The sequence below is a fragment of the Microcebus murinus genome, chromosome 19 (assembly GCF_040939455.1).
Source record: "Microcebus murinus isolate Inina chromosome 19, M.murinus_Inina_mat1.0, whole genome shotgun sequence".
Lineage (NCBI taxonomy): Eukaryota > Metazoa > Chordata > Mammalia > Primates > Cheirogaleidae > Microcebus > Microcebus murinus.
Window position 1 is genome coordinate 27,820,323 of NC_134122.1, and position 14,313 is coordinate 27,834,635.

Consider the following 14,313-nt stretch of genomic DNA (forward strand, 5'->3'; position numbering starts at 1 on the left):
CTCCCACAGGATCAGCTTCACGAAATTGCAGGGAAGCTTCGAGGGGCAGCAGTGCCGGGAAAAGGAATAAAGTGTCTCAGTGGATTTACTGTGAAGTTCCGAGAATCCAAGTGGTACTGCGGAGACTGGAGTGTAAGCTGGCCACGCTCAGCGGCCAGCCAAACAGCTGTGTGATCCTTCCCACAGCGGGATGACTTCTCCTTCACCGACCTCCATGCCCACACAAGCAGGAAAGTGCCTGAAGACAGCATGAAGAGGTAACACAGATGGGCAGGCAGGTTGGAGAGGAGGCAAGAGTGGAAAGTAATTTGAAATCTCCAGGGCACGGTGTGGGGTCGCCTTTGCTGGGAGATCTATAAACGCCAGTGGCTTATGCCTCACTTGTGAAGGGACAGAAAAGTGAGACAGATTGCTCATTTGACTAAGTTGCCCGGTGGACTTGGGCCGCGGCCCAAGCCCTGTAAGGGAGGGAGTGGAAGAGGGGAGTGAGAGGCATCCTCCGGAACCCTCCCGGGGTCTCCAGTATCCCAAGCCCCGCTGCCACTGAGGACGTGCAGATAGTTTTCACCCCTCGGTGGAACTTGTCCGCAGTTCCCAGCCCCTTGAACTCTCCTAGTTAAGGGACAAAAGGCAGGGTGAGAGCCAAACTCTGCGGACCCTCGCCAGGGGTCTCCAGCGTCTCATGCCTTGCCACCGTGGGGACGCGCAGATAGTGTTCACCCCTCGGTGGAACTTGTCCGAGGTTCCCAGCCCCTTGAACTCTCCCGGTGAAGGGACAGAAGGTGGGATGAGAGCCAAACTCTGCGGACCCTCCCCAGGGATCTCTAGCGTCTCACGCCTCGCCACCGTGGAGATTCTCAGATAGTGTTCACCCCTTGGAGGATCTTGTCCATGGTTCCCTGCCCCTTGATTCTCCCAGTTAAGGGACAGAAGGCGGGGTGAGAGTCAAACTCTGCGGACCCTCCACAGGGGTCTCCAGTGTCTCACGCCTCGCTGCTGCGGGGACACTCCGATAGTGTTCACCCCTCGGCAGAACTTGTCTGTGGTTCCCAGCCACTTGAGCTCTGCCAGTGAAAGGACAGAAGGCGAGGTGAGAGCCATCCTCTGCAGACCCACCACAGGGGTCTCCAGCATCCCACACCCTGCTGCCGCAAGGACACACAAATATTTTTCGCCCCTCCATGGAACTTGTTCGTGGTTCCCAGCAGCTTGAACTCTCCCAGTGAAGGGACAGAAGGTGGGGTGAGAGCCATCCTCTGTGGACCCTCCCCAGAGGTCTCCAGCATCCCATGCCCTGCTGATGCGGGGACACGTGGATAGTGTTCACTCCTCGGCAGATCTTGTCCATGGTTCCCAGCTGCTTGAACTCTCTCGGTGAAGGGACAGAAAGCGGGGTGAGAGCCATCTTCCGCGGACCCTCCCCAAGGGTTTCCAGTGGCCCAAGCCCCACCAACCGGGAGCAGAAAGTTTTCACCCCTCAGCGGAACTTGTCTGTGGCCCCCAGCTGCTTGAGCTCTGCCCAGGAAGGGGCGTAAAGGGGGCTAGCGCCATCCTCCGTGGATCCTCCCCAGGAGTCTGCAGTGACTAAAGCTCCACTGGTGACAAACAAAAAAGGGACAGTCATCACCCCTCAGTGGAGATTCTCAGTGGTCACTGGCAGCCCAAGCATAGCTCATAATCCATTCCCTGCATCTCCAATCCTCAATGAAGTGTCCAGATGAGAAAGAACCAGCGAAAGTTTACAGGAAACATGAAGGACCAGAGAGAAAAGTCACTTCCAAAGCAAAATACTCATTCTCCATCATCTGACACCAACTTACATGATATGAGTAAACTGACAGAGGAAGATTTCCGAATATGGATTGCTACAAAACTGAATGGAATTGAAGAGAAAATAGAATCACAACATAGAGAAACCACAAGAACAATACAAGAAATGAATGAAAGATTCTCCAAAGAAATTGAGACTATCAAGAAAAACCAAACAGAAATTCTGGCAATGAAGGAAACAATCAAGGATCTCCATAATTCAGTGGAAAGCCTAAAGAACAGGATGGACCATGCAGAAGAAAGAATCTCAGAACTTGAAGATTATGCCTATGCTCTAAACAAATCAGAGGAAGAAAGGGAACACAGAAACAAGAAACAAGACCAAAGTTTACAAGAAGTGTGGAATTATGTTAAAAAACCAAATATCAGATTAATTGGGATTCCGGAAGGGGAAGAGGAACATTCTCAAGGGCTGGAAAACTTATTTCACGGAATACTGGAGGAAAATATGCCAGGCCCGGCAGAAATCTTGATATCCAAATACAAGAAGCACACAAAACTCCTGGGAGACTCAATGTGAAAAGGCAATCACCTCGCCACGTGGTTTTTAGGCTGATCAAAGTAAATGTGAAAGAAACAATTCTCCGTGCAGCGAGATGAAAGCAGCAAATGACCTATTAAGGTAAGCCTATCAGACTAACAGCTGACTTCTCATCTGAAACCTTACAAGCCAGGAGGGATTGGGTGCCTATCCTTAACCTTCTAAAACAGAACAAAGCCCAACCTAGAATTCTTTATCTGGCAAAATTAAGTTTCATCTATGAGGGAGAAATAAAGTCCTTCTCAGTCAAGCAATCACTGAAGGAATCTGCAAAGACCAGACCATCCCTACAGGAAGTTTTTAGAGCTGCATTTTTAAGCGAACAGGGCAGTAGACACTCCTCAAAGTGAAATCGTCAAATAATTAAAGTTTAGATCTCGAACTAAATGATGGCCCAAGGAGTAAGACAAAGCAACAAGATTCCACCCAACAATATGAATGGTAATCTTCCTCCAATTTCAATCCTCTCAATAAATGTAAACGGCTTAAACTGTCCTCTGAAGAGACATAGACTGGCAGAGTGGATAAAAACTCACAAGCCTAGCATCTGCTGTCTACAGGAAACACATCTAACCCACAAAGATGCCCACCAGCTGAAGGTCAAGGGTTGGAAAACTATCATCTAGTCAATGGAAGTCAAAAGAAAGCTGGAGTAGCTATACTATTTGCAGATAATATAAGCTTTAAGATAGCAAAAGTAAAAAAAGGATAAAGATGGCCATTATATAATGGTGAAAGGGAAGATCCAACAAGAAGATTTAACAATTCTTAATATCTACGCACCCATTACAGGAGCATCCAATTACTTAAAGCAAACCTTGACTAATATAAACACCTTGTTACATAACACTACCATAGTATCAGGGGACTTCAACACCCCATTGAATGATCTGGATAGATCCTCCAAACAGAAAATAAGCAAAGAAATAATGGACCTGAATAAAGCCCTTGATCAAAAAGGTCTGACAGATCTCTATAGAGCATTCCATCCAAACAAACTTGAATTTACATTCTTTTTAGCAGCCCATAGATCCTACTCCAAAATTAATCACATCCTAGGCCGCAAATCAGATCTCAAAAAATTCAAGAAAATAGAAATTATACCTTGTATCTTCTCTGATCATAACGGTATAAAATTACAGTTCAATTCCTATAGAAACACTCAACCCCTCACAAAATCATGGAAACTAAACAATCTATTATTGAAAAATTATTGGGTAAAGGAAGAAAGTCAGAGGGAAATCGAGAATTTCTTCGAACAAAATGATAACGGTGATACTTCTTACCAAAACCTGTGGGATACAGCAAAAGCTTACCTGAGAGGAAAACTAATAGCAATTAACACTCACATCCAAAAAACAGAAAGCTTAGATACTGACAACCTAATGAATAAACTCAAGGAATTGGAAAAAGAAGAGCAAACAATTTCCAATCCTAATAGAAGAAAAGAAATAACAAAGATCAAAGCAGAACTGAATGAAATGGAGAGCAAGAGAACTATACCAAAAATCAGCAAAACAAGAAGCTGGTTTTTTGAAAAGATAAACAAAATCAATGTCCCTCTTGCTAGATTGACAAGGACCCAAAGGGAAAGGACTGTAATAAACTCAATAAGAAATGAAAATGGAGAGATCACAACAGATACCAAAGAAATACAAAACATTATATTTGACTATTATAAAAACTATATGCCCAAAAACTACAGAACGAAGATGAAATGGACAAATTCTTGGATTCATACAACCTCCCGAAGATCACACAGGAGGCAACAGAATTCCTAAACAGACCAATCTCAAGCTCAAAAATTGAAACAGTAATTAAAAACCTGCCCAAAGGGAAATGTCCTGGGCCAGATGGTTACACTTCAGAGTTCTACCAAACATACAAAGATGAAGTCATACCTATACTACAGAAACTATTCCACACCATTGAGAAGGAAGGTATCCTTCCTAACTCATTCTATGAAGCCAATATCACCTTGATACCAAAGCCAGGAAAGGACACAATAAAAAAAGAAAATTACAGACCAATATCCCTCATGAATACAGATGCAAAAATCCTAAATAAAATTTTAGTGAATAGAATTCAGCAGCACGTCAAAAAAATAATTCACCATGACTAGGTGGGCTTTATTCCAGAGATACAAGGATGGTTCAACATACGCAAGTCTATAAATGCAATTCACTTCATAAATAAACTCAAGAACAAAGACCATATGATTCTGTCAATAGATGCAGAAAAAGCATTTGACAAAGTCCAACACACCTTTATGATAAAACTCTTAACAAAATAGGCATAGATGGCTCATATCTTAAACTTATTAAATCCATCTATGACAAACCCACTGCTAATATCATTCTAAATGGAGAAAAATTGAAATCTTTCCCCCTTCTATCCAGAATTAGACAAGAGTGCCTGCTATCTCCTCTCCTATTCAACATAGTACTTGAAGTCCTAGCAATAGCAATCAGACAGGAGAGGGGTATTAAGGGCATCCAAGTGGGGACAGATGAAATCAAACTCTTGCTCTTCACTGATGATATGATATTATACCTAGAAAACCCCATGGACTCTTCCAAGAGACTTCTAGACTTGATAACCAAATTTGGTAAATTTTCAGGTTATAAAATCAATATACACAAGTCAGAAGCATTCATATATGCCAAGAACCATCTAGCAGAAACTCAAATCAAAAACGCAACACCCTTTACTATAGCCCCAAAGAAAATTAAATATCTAGGAGTATACCTAATGAAAGATACAAAAGATTTATACAAGGAGAACTATGAAACACTAAAAAAAGAAATTGCAGAAGATTTAAACAGATGGAAAAATCTACCTTGTTCATAGATTGGCAGAATCAATATAGTTAAAATGTCAATATTACCTAAAGTGATCTACAGAATTAATGCAATCCCCATCAAAATACCATCAGCATTCTTTACAGATCTAGAAAAAATAATTCTTTACTTCATATGGAACCAGAAAAAACCTTGTATAGCCAAAGCAATTTTAAATAAAAAGAACAAACTGGGAGGTATCAGTCTTCCTGACCTCAAGCTGTACTATAAAGCAATAATAGTTAAATCAGCCTGGTACCGGCACAAGAACAGAAGCATAGATATCTGGGGAATAGATCTGAGATACCAGAGATGAAACCATCAGTATATGCTAATCTAATCTTTGATAAAGCTGACAAAAATATACATTGGGGAAAAGAATCTCTCTTCAATAAATGGTGCTGGGAAAACTGGCTAGCTACATGCAGAAGAGCAAATCAGGATCCCTACCTCTCACCTCTCACAAAAATTCAATCGAGATGGATAACAGACTTAAACCTAAGGCATGAAACCTTAAGAATCCTAGAAGAAGATGTTGGGAAAACCCTATCAGACATTGGCCTAGGCAAAGAATTTTTGAGGAAGACCCCCAAGGCAATCACTGCAGCATCAAAAATAAACAAATGGGATCTGATCAAGTTAAAAAGTTTCTGCACAGCCAAGGAAACCATCAATAGAGCAAATAGACAACCCACAGAGTGGGAGAAAATATTTGCTCTCTACACCTCTGATAAAGGTCTAATAACAAGAATATATCTACAACTTAAAAGAATTAACAAGAAAAAAGCAAACAATCCCATCAAGAAATGGGCGACAGAAATGAAAAGAAACTTCTCCAAAGAAGACAGATTAATGGCATACAAACATATAAAGAAATGTTCAACTTCTCTAATTATTAGAAAAATGCAAATCAAAACCACAATGAGATACCACCTAACCCCAGTAAGAATGGCCTATATCAAGAAAACCCAAAACAGCAAATGCTGGCGAGGATGCGGAGAGACAGGAATACTCCTACACTGCTGGTGGGACTGCAAATTAGTGCAAACTTTGTGGAAAAGAATTTGGAGATACCTCAAACAGCTAGAAATAGAAATACCATTTGATCCTGCAATAGCATTGTTGGGCATCTACCCAAAAGAGCATAAGACATTCTATTATAAAGACATCTGCACCCAAATGTTTATAGCAGCACAATTCACTATTGCATGGTCATGGAAGCAACCCAAGAGCCCATCAATTCATGAGTGGATAATTAAAATGTGGTATGTCCTCACAATGGAATATTACTCAATCCTAAGAAATGATGGTGAGCTAGCACCGTTTATGTTTACCTGGATTAAGCTTAAGCCCATTATCCAAAGTGAGGTGACACAAGACATGGAAAATGGGCCCTATAGCTACTCGCCATCAAATTGGTACTGACTGATTAAAACTATGGTTTTCAAATGGTGACAATGCTCACCAGGGATTCGGGATGGGGGGACCCAATCTTAGGGAGGTGGCGAGTATTTTCGAAGGGAAGGGCATAACTCTAACCCTTCTTAGGGAAAGGCAAAGATATACAATGTAACCAAAATGTCAAAAAAAAATCAAAACAAAACTTTTTATCAGGTGGTGGGCAGGCGGGAGGAGGGAGGAGGAAAGGAGTGTATACTTCCATAACGTGTGTGATGCACACCACCAGGGGATTGGACACATTGGGGGGAGGGAGGGAGGCAGGGGCAATATTTGTAACCCTAACAATATTTGTACCTCCATAATATAATGAAATAAATTAAAAAAATAAATTTAAAAAATGAGTAAAAAATATGTGGAAATTAAATAATGCACTTCTAAATAACAATGGGTCAAAATATAAATCAAATGGGCAATTACCATGCAGAGTAAAGAATCTCAGAACTTGAAGATTATGCCTATGTGCTAAACAAATCAGAGAAAGAAAGGGAACACAGAAACAAGAGACAAGACCAAAGCTTAAAAGAAGTGTGAGATTATGTAAGAAAACCAAATCTCAGACTGATCAGGATTCTGGAAGGGGAAGAGTAACATTCCCATGGGCTGGAAAACTTATTTTATGGAATACTGGAGGAAAATATGCTGGACCTCGCTAGAAATCTTGATATACAAATACAAGAAGCACACGGATCTCCTGGGAGACTCAACATGCACAGGCAATCACTCATTACGTGGTTATTAGGCTGACCAAAGTATACATGAAAGAAACAATGCTGCAGCAAGATGAAAGCACAAAATAACCTATAATGGAAAGCCTATCTGCCTAACAGCAGACTTCTCATCTGAAACCTTACAAGCCAGGAGGGAGTGGGTGCCTATCCTAAATCTTCTAACAGAATAAATCCCAACCTAAAATTATTTATCCAGCAAAATTAAGTTTCATCTATGAGGGAGAAATAAAGTCCTTCTCAGACAAGCAATCACTGAAGGAATTGGCACTGACCACACCAGCCCTACAGGAAGTTCTCAGACCTGTCTTCCACACCAAAGAGGGAAATGGACACTCCTTAAACTAAAATCTTCAAAGACTTAAAGGCTAGAACTTGAACTGCATGATGGCTCAAGGAATAAGACAAAACAACAGAACTTCACCCAACAATGTGAATGGAAATCTTCCTCCAATTTCAATCCTCTCAATAAATGTAAATAGTTTAAACTTTCCTCTGAAGAGGCATAGACTGGCAGAGTGGATAAAAATCCAGAAGCCTAGTACCTGATGCCTACATGAAACACATCTAACCCACAAAGATGCTTCCCAGATCAAGGTCAAGTGATGGAAACTATCATCAAGACAAATGAAAGTCAAAAGAAAGCAGGGATAGCTATACTATTTGCAGACAACATAAGCTTTAAAATAGCAAAAGTAAAAAAAGGATAAAGACGGCTACTTTACAATGGTGGAAAGGAAGATCCAACAAGAAGATTTAACAATTACTTGGGAGGCATTAATATGCCAGATATCAAACTATACTACAAAGCTGTAGTAATTAAAACAATATGGTATTGGCACAAAAATAGGAATATTGACCAGTGGAACAGATGTGAGAATCCTGATATAAAACCATCCTCATATAGCCATCTCATCTTTGACAAAGCAGACAAAAACATACGCTGGGGAAAAGAATCCCTCTTCAATAAATGGTGCTGGGAAAAGTGGATAGCCACCTGTAGAAGGCTAAAACAGGACCCATACCTTTCACCTCTCACAAAAACCAACTCACGCTGGATAACAGACTTAAACCTAAGGTATGAAACTATTAGAACTCTAGAGGAAAAAGTTGGAAACACTCTCCTAGACATTGGCCTGGGCAAAGAGTTTATGAAGAAGTCCCCAAAGGCAATCACAGCAGCAACAAAAATAAATAAATGGGACATGATCAAACTGAAAAGCTTCTGCACAGCCAAAGAAATAGTCATGAAAGTAAACAACAACCTACAGAATGGGAGAAAATTTTTACTTCTTATGCATCTGATAATGGACTGATAACTAGAATATACTTAGAACTCATGAAAATCAGGAAGAAAAAATCAAATAACCCTATTAAAAAGTGGGCAAAGGGATAGGGGCGGAGCAAGATGGCGGACGAATAACACCACTAGACAGAGTGTCTCTGCAGAAAAGACAGATTCTAGCAGAAATTAGAGGAAAGAAGCAAGAAGACAAGCATATAGCGGACAAGGGCCGGAAGGAGGGGTACCTGAGACCCCGGGAGACTCCACGGGAGGAGCCTGTGGAGGAGGACTGGAGGCTGAGAGCACCGGAGCAGGCCAGAGACCAGCGGCAAGGGAAGGTGGATTTGCTGTTTCCCCTCTCCTGCATTTGGGACTGCTGGTGGGCTTCCCAGCGGGTGGAGACACCTGCGGACACCAGCCCAGAGACTGCCGCCACCAGCCAACAGTGAGCCTGTAGCAGATGTGGCACCAGGTTCCCAACTTCCTCCGGGCACCTCCGTGTGCACAGACCCGAGCCGTGCGGCAGGTGCCATATTGCCTCCTTCTCCCCTCCGCCAACCCTACCCGCGGCTGCCCAGAGAGACAATACAGCCACCAGCCAGAGGCACCTCCAGGGAATGGGACCTTCCCTTTTGGGACCCTACAGCTGACTCAGGGGAACTCAGACTGTGAACTCCCTACCCGCCTGCCCTCCCAGGTGCTGCTGGCACGGTGTTCCCAGGAGAATGGTGCCGACTCAGAGGCTGAGAGACATAGACCCAGCTTGGGCTCCCTGTGGGTGAATTGGGACCGGAAATCCTCTCCCTGGTGGGGATACAGTTTGAACTCTGGGACCCAGAGGTCAGACCTGCAGACCAGATCCCCTGCACCGAGGGCTAGCATGCCCAGGGCACAGAAGGGTTATACGTGAACAGCCTACTGAGGTGTGTGTGCCTCCAGGGGCGGATCGGCGTCCTAGAGGGCAACCCTCCTCCCAGGAGGAGGCCGTGCGCCCAACCCAAGTGGTGTTCCTGTGCAGGGAACCTCCCCGCCGGCATCACAGTCCGGGGAGGCCTGGTGGCTTGTGGTCTGGCCTGTTGGCAGAGGCCCAGGAGTAGCTGCAGAGTTGGGGAGGGTGGAAAGAAGCGAGGCCTGCTCCAGACTGCGGGTCTCAGACAGCCCCAACCCCACACGCAGACTTTCTGGCTGAGCAGGACCATTCCAGCCCCGCCCTGACAGCTTTTCCTGGAAGCAGAGAACAGAACTTTGACCCCTGCTAACGGCCTGAGGGCAGGCTTAACCAACCCAGCTCCGCCCAGAACAAGAGCAGATAAAAGGACACAAAATCAACAGTATAGCCTGTTCCTCCAAGCAAACGCCACCTGCTGACAGGGACGGCGTCTTGCACAGCCTTTCCACGGCACCCACTGACTCAATATAGAGGGAGTGGTCCAATTTCACCCACAGACACCACCTGACGCCTCAGAAACTAAACAAGGTGTATGAATACCCAAACAATAACTTAAGGAAAGAAACAACAACTGATCGACATGGGAAGAAATCAGCAAAAGAACTCAGGAAATATGAAGAACCAAATGGAAAACACACCCCTAAAGAGGAGCACCAGCCCCCTAGAAACGGACACCAACCAAAATCAGGCAACCAATATGACAGAAGAGGAATTTCATATGTGGATCATAAGAACACTCACCCAGCTGCAACAACAACTCAATAACCAACACAAAGAAACCACAAAGAGCCTCCAGGATATGGGAAAAGAAATAGACACAATGAAGAAAAGTGTAACCGAACTCCTGGAAATGAAGAATCAATTCAAGGAACTACAAAATCCTATCGGTTCTCTAAATAAATGTGAATGGCTTAAACTCTCCACTCAAGAGACATAGCCTGGCTGAATGGATAAGAAAATATAGGCCAAGTCTATGCTGTCTTCAGGAACCACATCTAACATGCAAGGATGCATATAGACTAAAAATAAAAGGGTGGAGATCAATATTCCAAGCAAATAGAAGCCAAAAGAAGGCTGGTGTGGCAGTTCTAATTTCAGACGATTTAGTTTTTAAACCAACAAAAGTAGTAAAAGACAAAGCGGGTCATTACATAATGGTGAAGGGCACAGTCCAACAAGAAGAGATAACAATTTTAAATATATATGCACCCAATTTAGGTGCACCCAGATTCATAAAGCAAACCTTACTGGAGCTAAGCAAATGGAGTAATAGCAACTCCATAATTGCCGGAGATTTCAACACCGCAATGACGGCACGAGACTGATCCTCCAAACAGAAAATTAATAAAGAAATAATGGACTTAAACAAAACTCTAGAATAATTGGGTCTGACAGACATGTACAGAACATTCTACCCAAAATCCACTGAATATACGTTCTTCTCATCAGCTCATGGGACATTCTCTAAGATTGACCATATCCTAGGACACAAAGAAAATCTCAAGAAATTTTAAAAAATAGAAATCATACCATATACATTCTCAGATCACAGTGGAATAAAACTAGAAATCAACCCTAACAGAAATGCACGTTTCTACACAAAAACGTGGAAATTAAACAACCTCCTACTAAATGATTACTTCGTAAATGAAGAAATCAAGACGGAAACAAAAAACTTCTATCAAGAAAACGACAATGGAGAGACAAGTTATCAACTCCTCTGGGACACAGCTAAAGCAGTTCTGAGAGGAAAGTTATCTCCATAAATGCCTATAACCAAAAGACAAGAAGATCACAAATAGACAATCTAATGAAATGACTCAAAGAGCTGGAAAAAGAAGAACAGACCAACCCCAAACCCAGCAGAAGAGGTGAAATCAACAAGATCAAATCAGAACTAAATGAAATTGAAAACAGGGAAGCTATTCAGGAGATTAATAAAACAAAAAGTTGGTTCTTTGAAAAAATAAACAAAATTGACACACCATTGGCTAAGCTAACGAAAAGCAGAAAAGAGAAATCTCTAATAAGCTCCATCAGGAACAAAAAAGGAGATATCACAACTGATCCCAAAGAGATACAAGATACAATTTATGAATACTACAAAAATCTTTATGCACACAAACTGGAAAATGTGGAGGAAATGGACAAATTTCTAGAAACACACAGCCTCCCTAGGCTCAACCAGGAAGAAATAGATTCCCTGAACAGACCATTCTCAACAGCTGAAATAGAAACAGCAGTTAAAAATCTCCCTAAAAGGCCGGGCGCGGTGGCTCACGCCTGTAATCCTAGCTCTCTGGGAGGCCGAGGCGGGCGGATTGCTCGAGGTCAGGAGTTCGAAACCAGCCTGAGCAAGAGCGAGACCCCGTCTCTACTATAAATAGAAAGAAATTAATTGGCCAACTAATATATATATACAAAAAATTAGCCGGGCATGGTGGCGAATGCCTGTAGTCCCAGCTACTTGGGAGGCTGAGGCAGGAGGATTGCTTGAGCCCAGGAGTTTGAGGTTACTGTGAGCTAGGCTGACGCCACGGCACTCACTCTAGCCTGGGCAACAAAGCGAGACTCTGTCTCAAAAAAAAAAAAAAAAAAAAAAAATCTCCCTAAAAAGAAAAGTCCCGGTCTAGATGGCTTCACACCTGAATTTTACCATAGTTACAAAGAAGAACTAGTACCTATCTTGCAGAAACTATTCCACAACATCGAGAAGAACGGAAACCTCCCCGACACCTTTTATGAAGCGAATATTACTCTGATACCCAAACCAGGAAAGGATGCAACAAAAAAAGGAAACTACAGACCAATATCCCTAATGAATATAGATGCAAAAATTTTCAACAAAATCTTAGCTAACCGAATCCAGACACTTATCAAAAAAATAATCCACCATGACCAAGTGGGCTTCATCCCAGGGATGCAGGGATGGTCAACATACGTAAATCTATAAATGCAATTCACCACATAAACAGAAGCAAAAACAAAGACCACATGATTCTTTCAATAGATGCAGAAAAAGCTTTGGACAAAATTCAACACCCTTTCATGATATGAACACTTAAGAAAATAGGCATAGAAAGGACATACCTAAAAATGATACAAGCCATATATGACAGACTCATAGCTAACATCATAGTGAATGGGGAAAAACTGAAATCATTCCCACTGAGAACTGGAACCAGACAAGGCTGCTCAATATCTCCACTTCTGTTCAACATAGTACTGGGAGTGTTGGCTACAGCAATCAGACAGGAAAATGGAATCAAAGGTATCCAAATAGGGGCAGAAGAGATCAAACTTTCACTGTTTGCTGATGATATGATATTGTATTTAGAAAACCCCAAGGATTCAACCAAGAAACTCCTGGAACTGATCAATGAATTTAGTAAAGTCTCAGGATACAAAATCAATACACAAAAATCAGAGGCATTCATATACGCCAACAACAGTCTAATTGAGAACCAAATCAAAGACTCAATTCCCTTCACAATAGCAACAAAGAAATTAAAGTACCTAGGAATATACTTAACCAAGGAGGTAAAAGACCTCTACAGGGAGAACTATGAAACACTGAGGAAGGAAATAGCAGAGGATGTAAACAGATGGAAATTCATACCATGCTCGTGGATCGGCAGACTCAATATCATCAAAATGTCTATACTACCCAAACTGATCTACAGATTCAATGCAATTCCTATTAAAATCTCATCAGCATTCTTCACTGATATAGAAACAATAATTTTACGCTTCGTATGGAACCAAAGAAGACCCCGAATATCAAGAGCAATTCTAGGCAACAAAAACAAAATGGGAGGCATTAATATGCCAGTTATCAAACTATACAACAAAGCTGTAGTAATTAAAACAATCTGGTATTGGCACAAAAATAGGAACATTGACCAGTGGTACAGATGTGAGAATCCTGATATAAAACCATCCTCATATAGCCATCTAATCTTTGACAATGCAGACAAAAACATACGCTGGGGAAAAGAATCCCTCTTCAATAAATGGTGCTGGGAAAAGTGGATAGCCACCTGTAGAAGGCTAAAACAGGACCCACACCTTTCACCTCTCACAAAAACCAACTCACGCTGGATAACAGACTTAAACCTAAGGTATGAAACTATTAGAACTCTAGAGGAAAAAGTTGGAAACACTCTCCTAGACATTGGCCTGGGCAAAGAGTTTATGAAGAAGTCCCCAAAGGCAATCACAGCAGCAACAAAAATAAAGAAATGGGACATGATCAAACTGAAAAGCTTCTGCACAGCCAAAGAAATAGTCATGAAAGTACACAGACAACCTACAGAATGGGAGAAAATTTTTGCATCCTATGCATCCGATAAGGGATTGATAACTAGAATATACTTAGAACTCACGAAAATTAGGAAGAAAAAATCAAATAACCCCATTAAAAAGTGGGCAAAGGACTTGAACAGAAATTTTTCTAAAGAAGACAGAAGAATGGCCAACAAACATATGAAAAAATGCTCAACATCTCTAATCATCAGGGAAATGCAAATCAAAACCACAATGAGATATCACTTAACCCCAGTGAGAATGGCCTTTATCAAAAAATCTCCAAACAATAAATGCTGGCGTGGTTGCGGAGAGAGAGGAACACTCCTACACTGCTGGTGGGACTGCAAACTAGTTCAACCTCTGTGGAAAGCAAT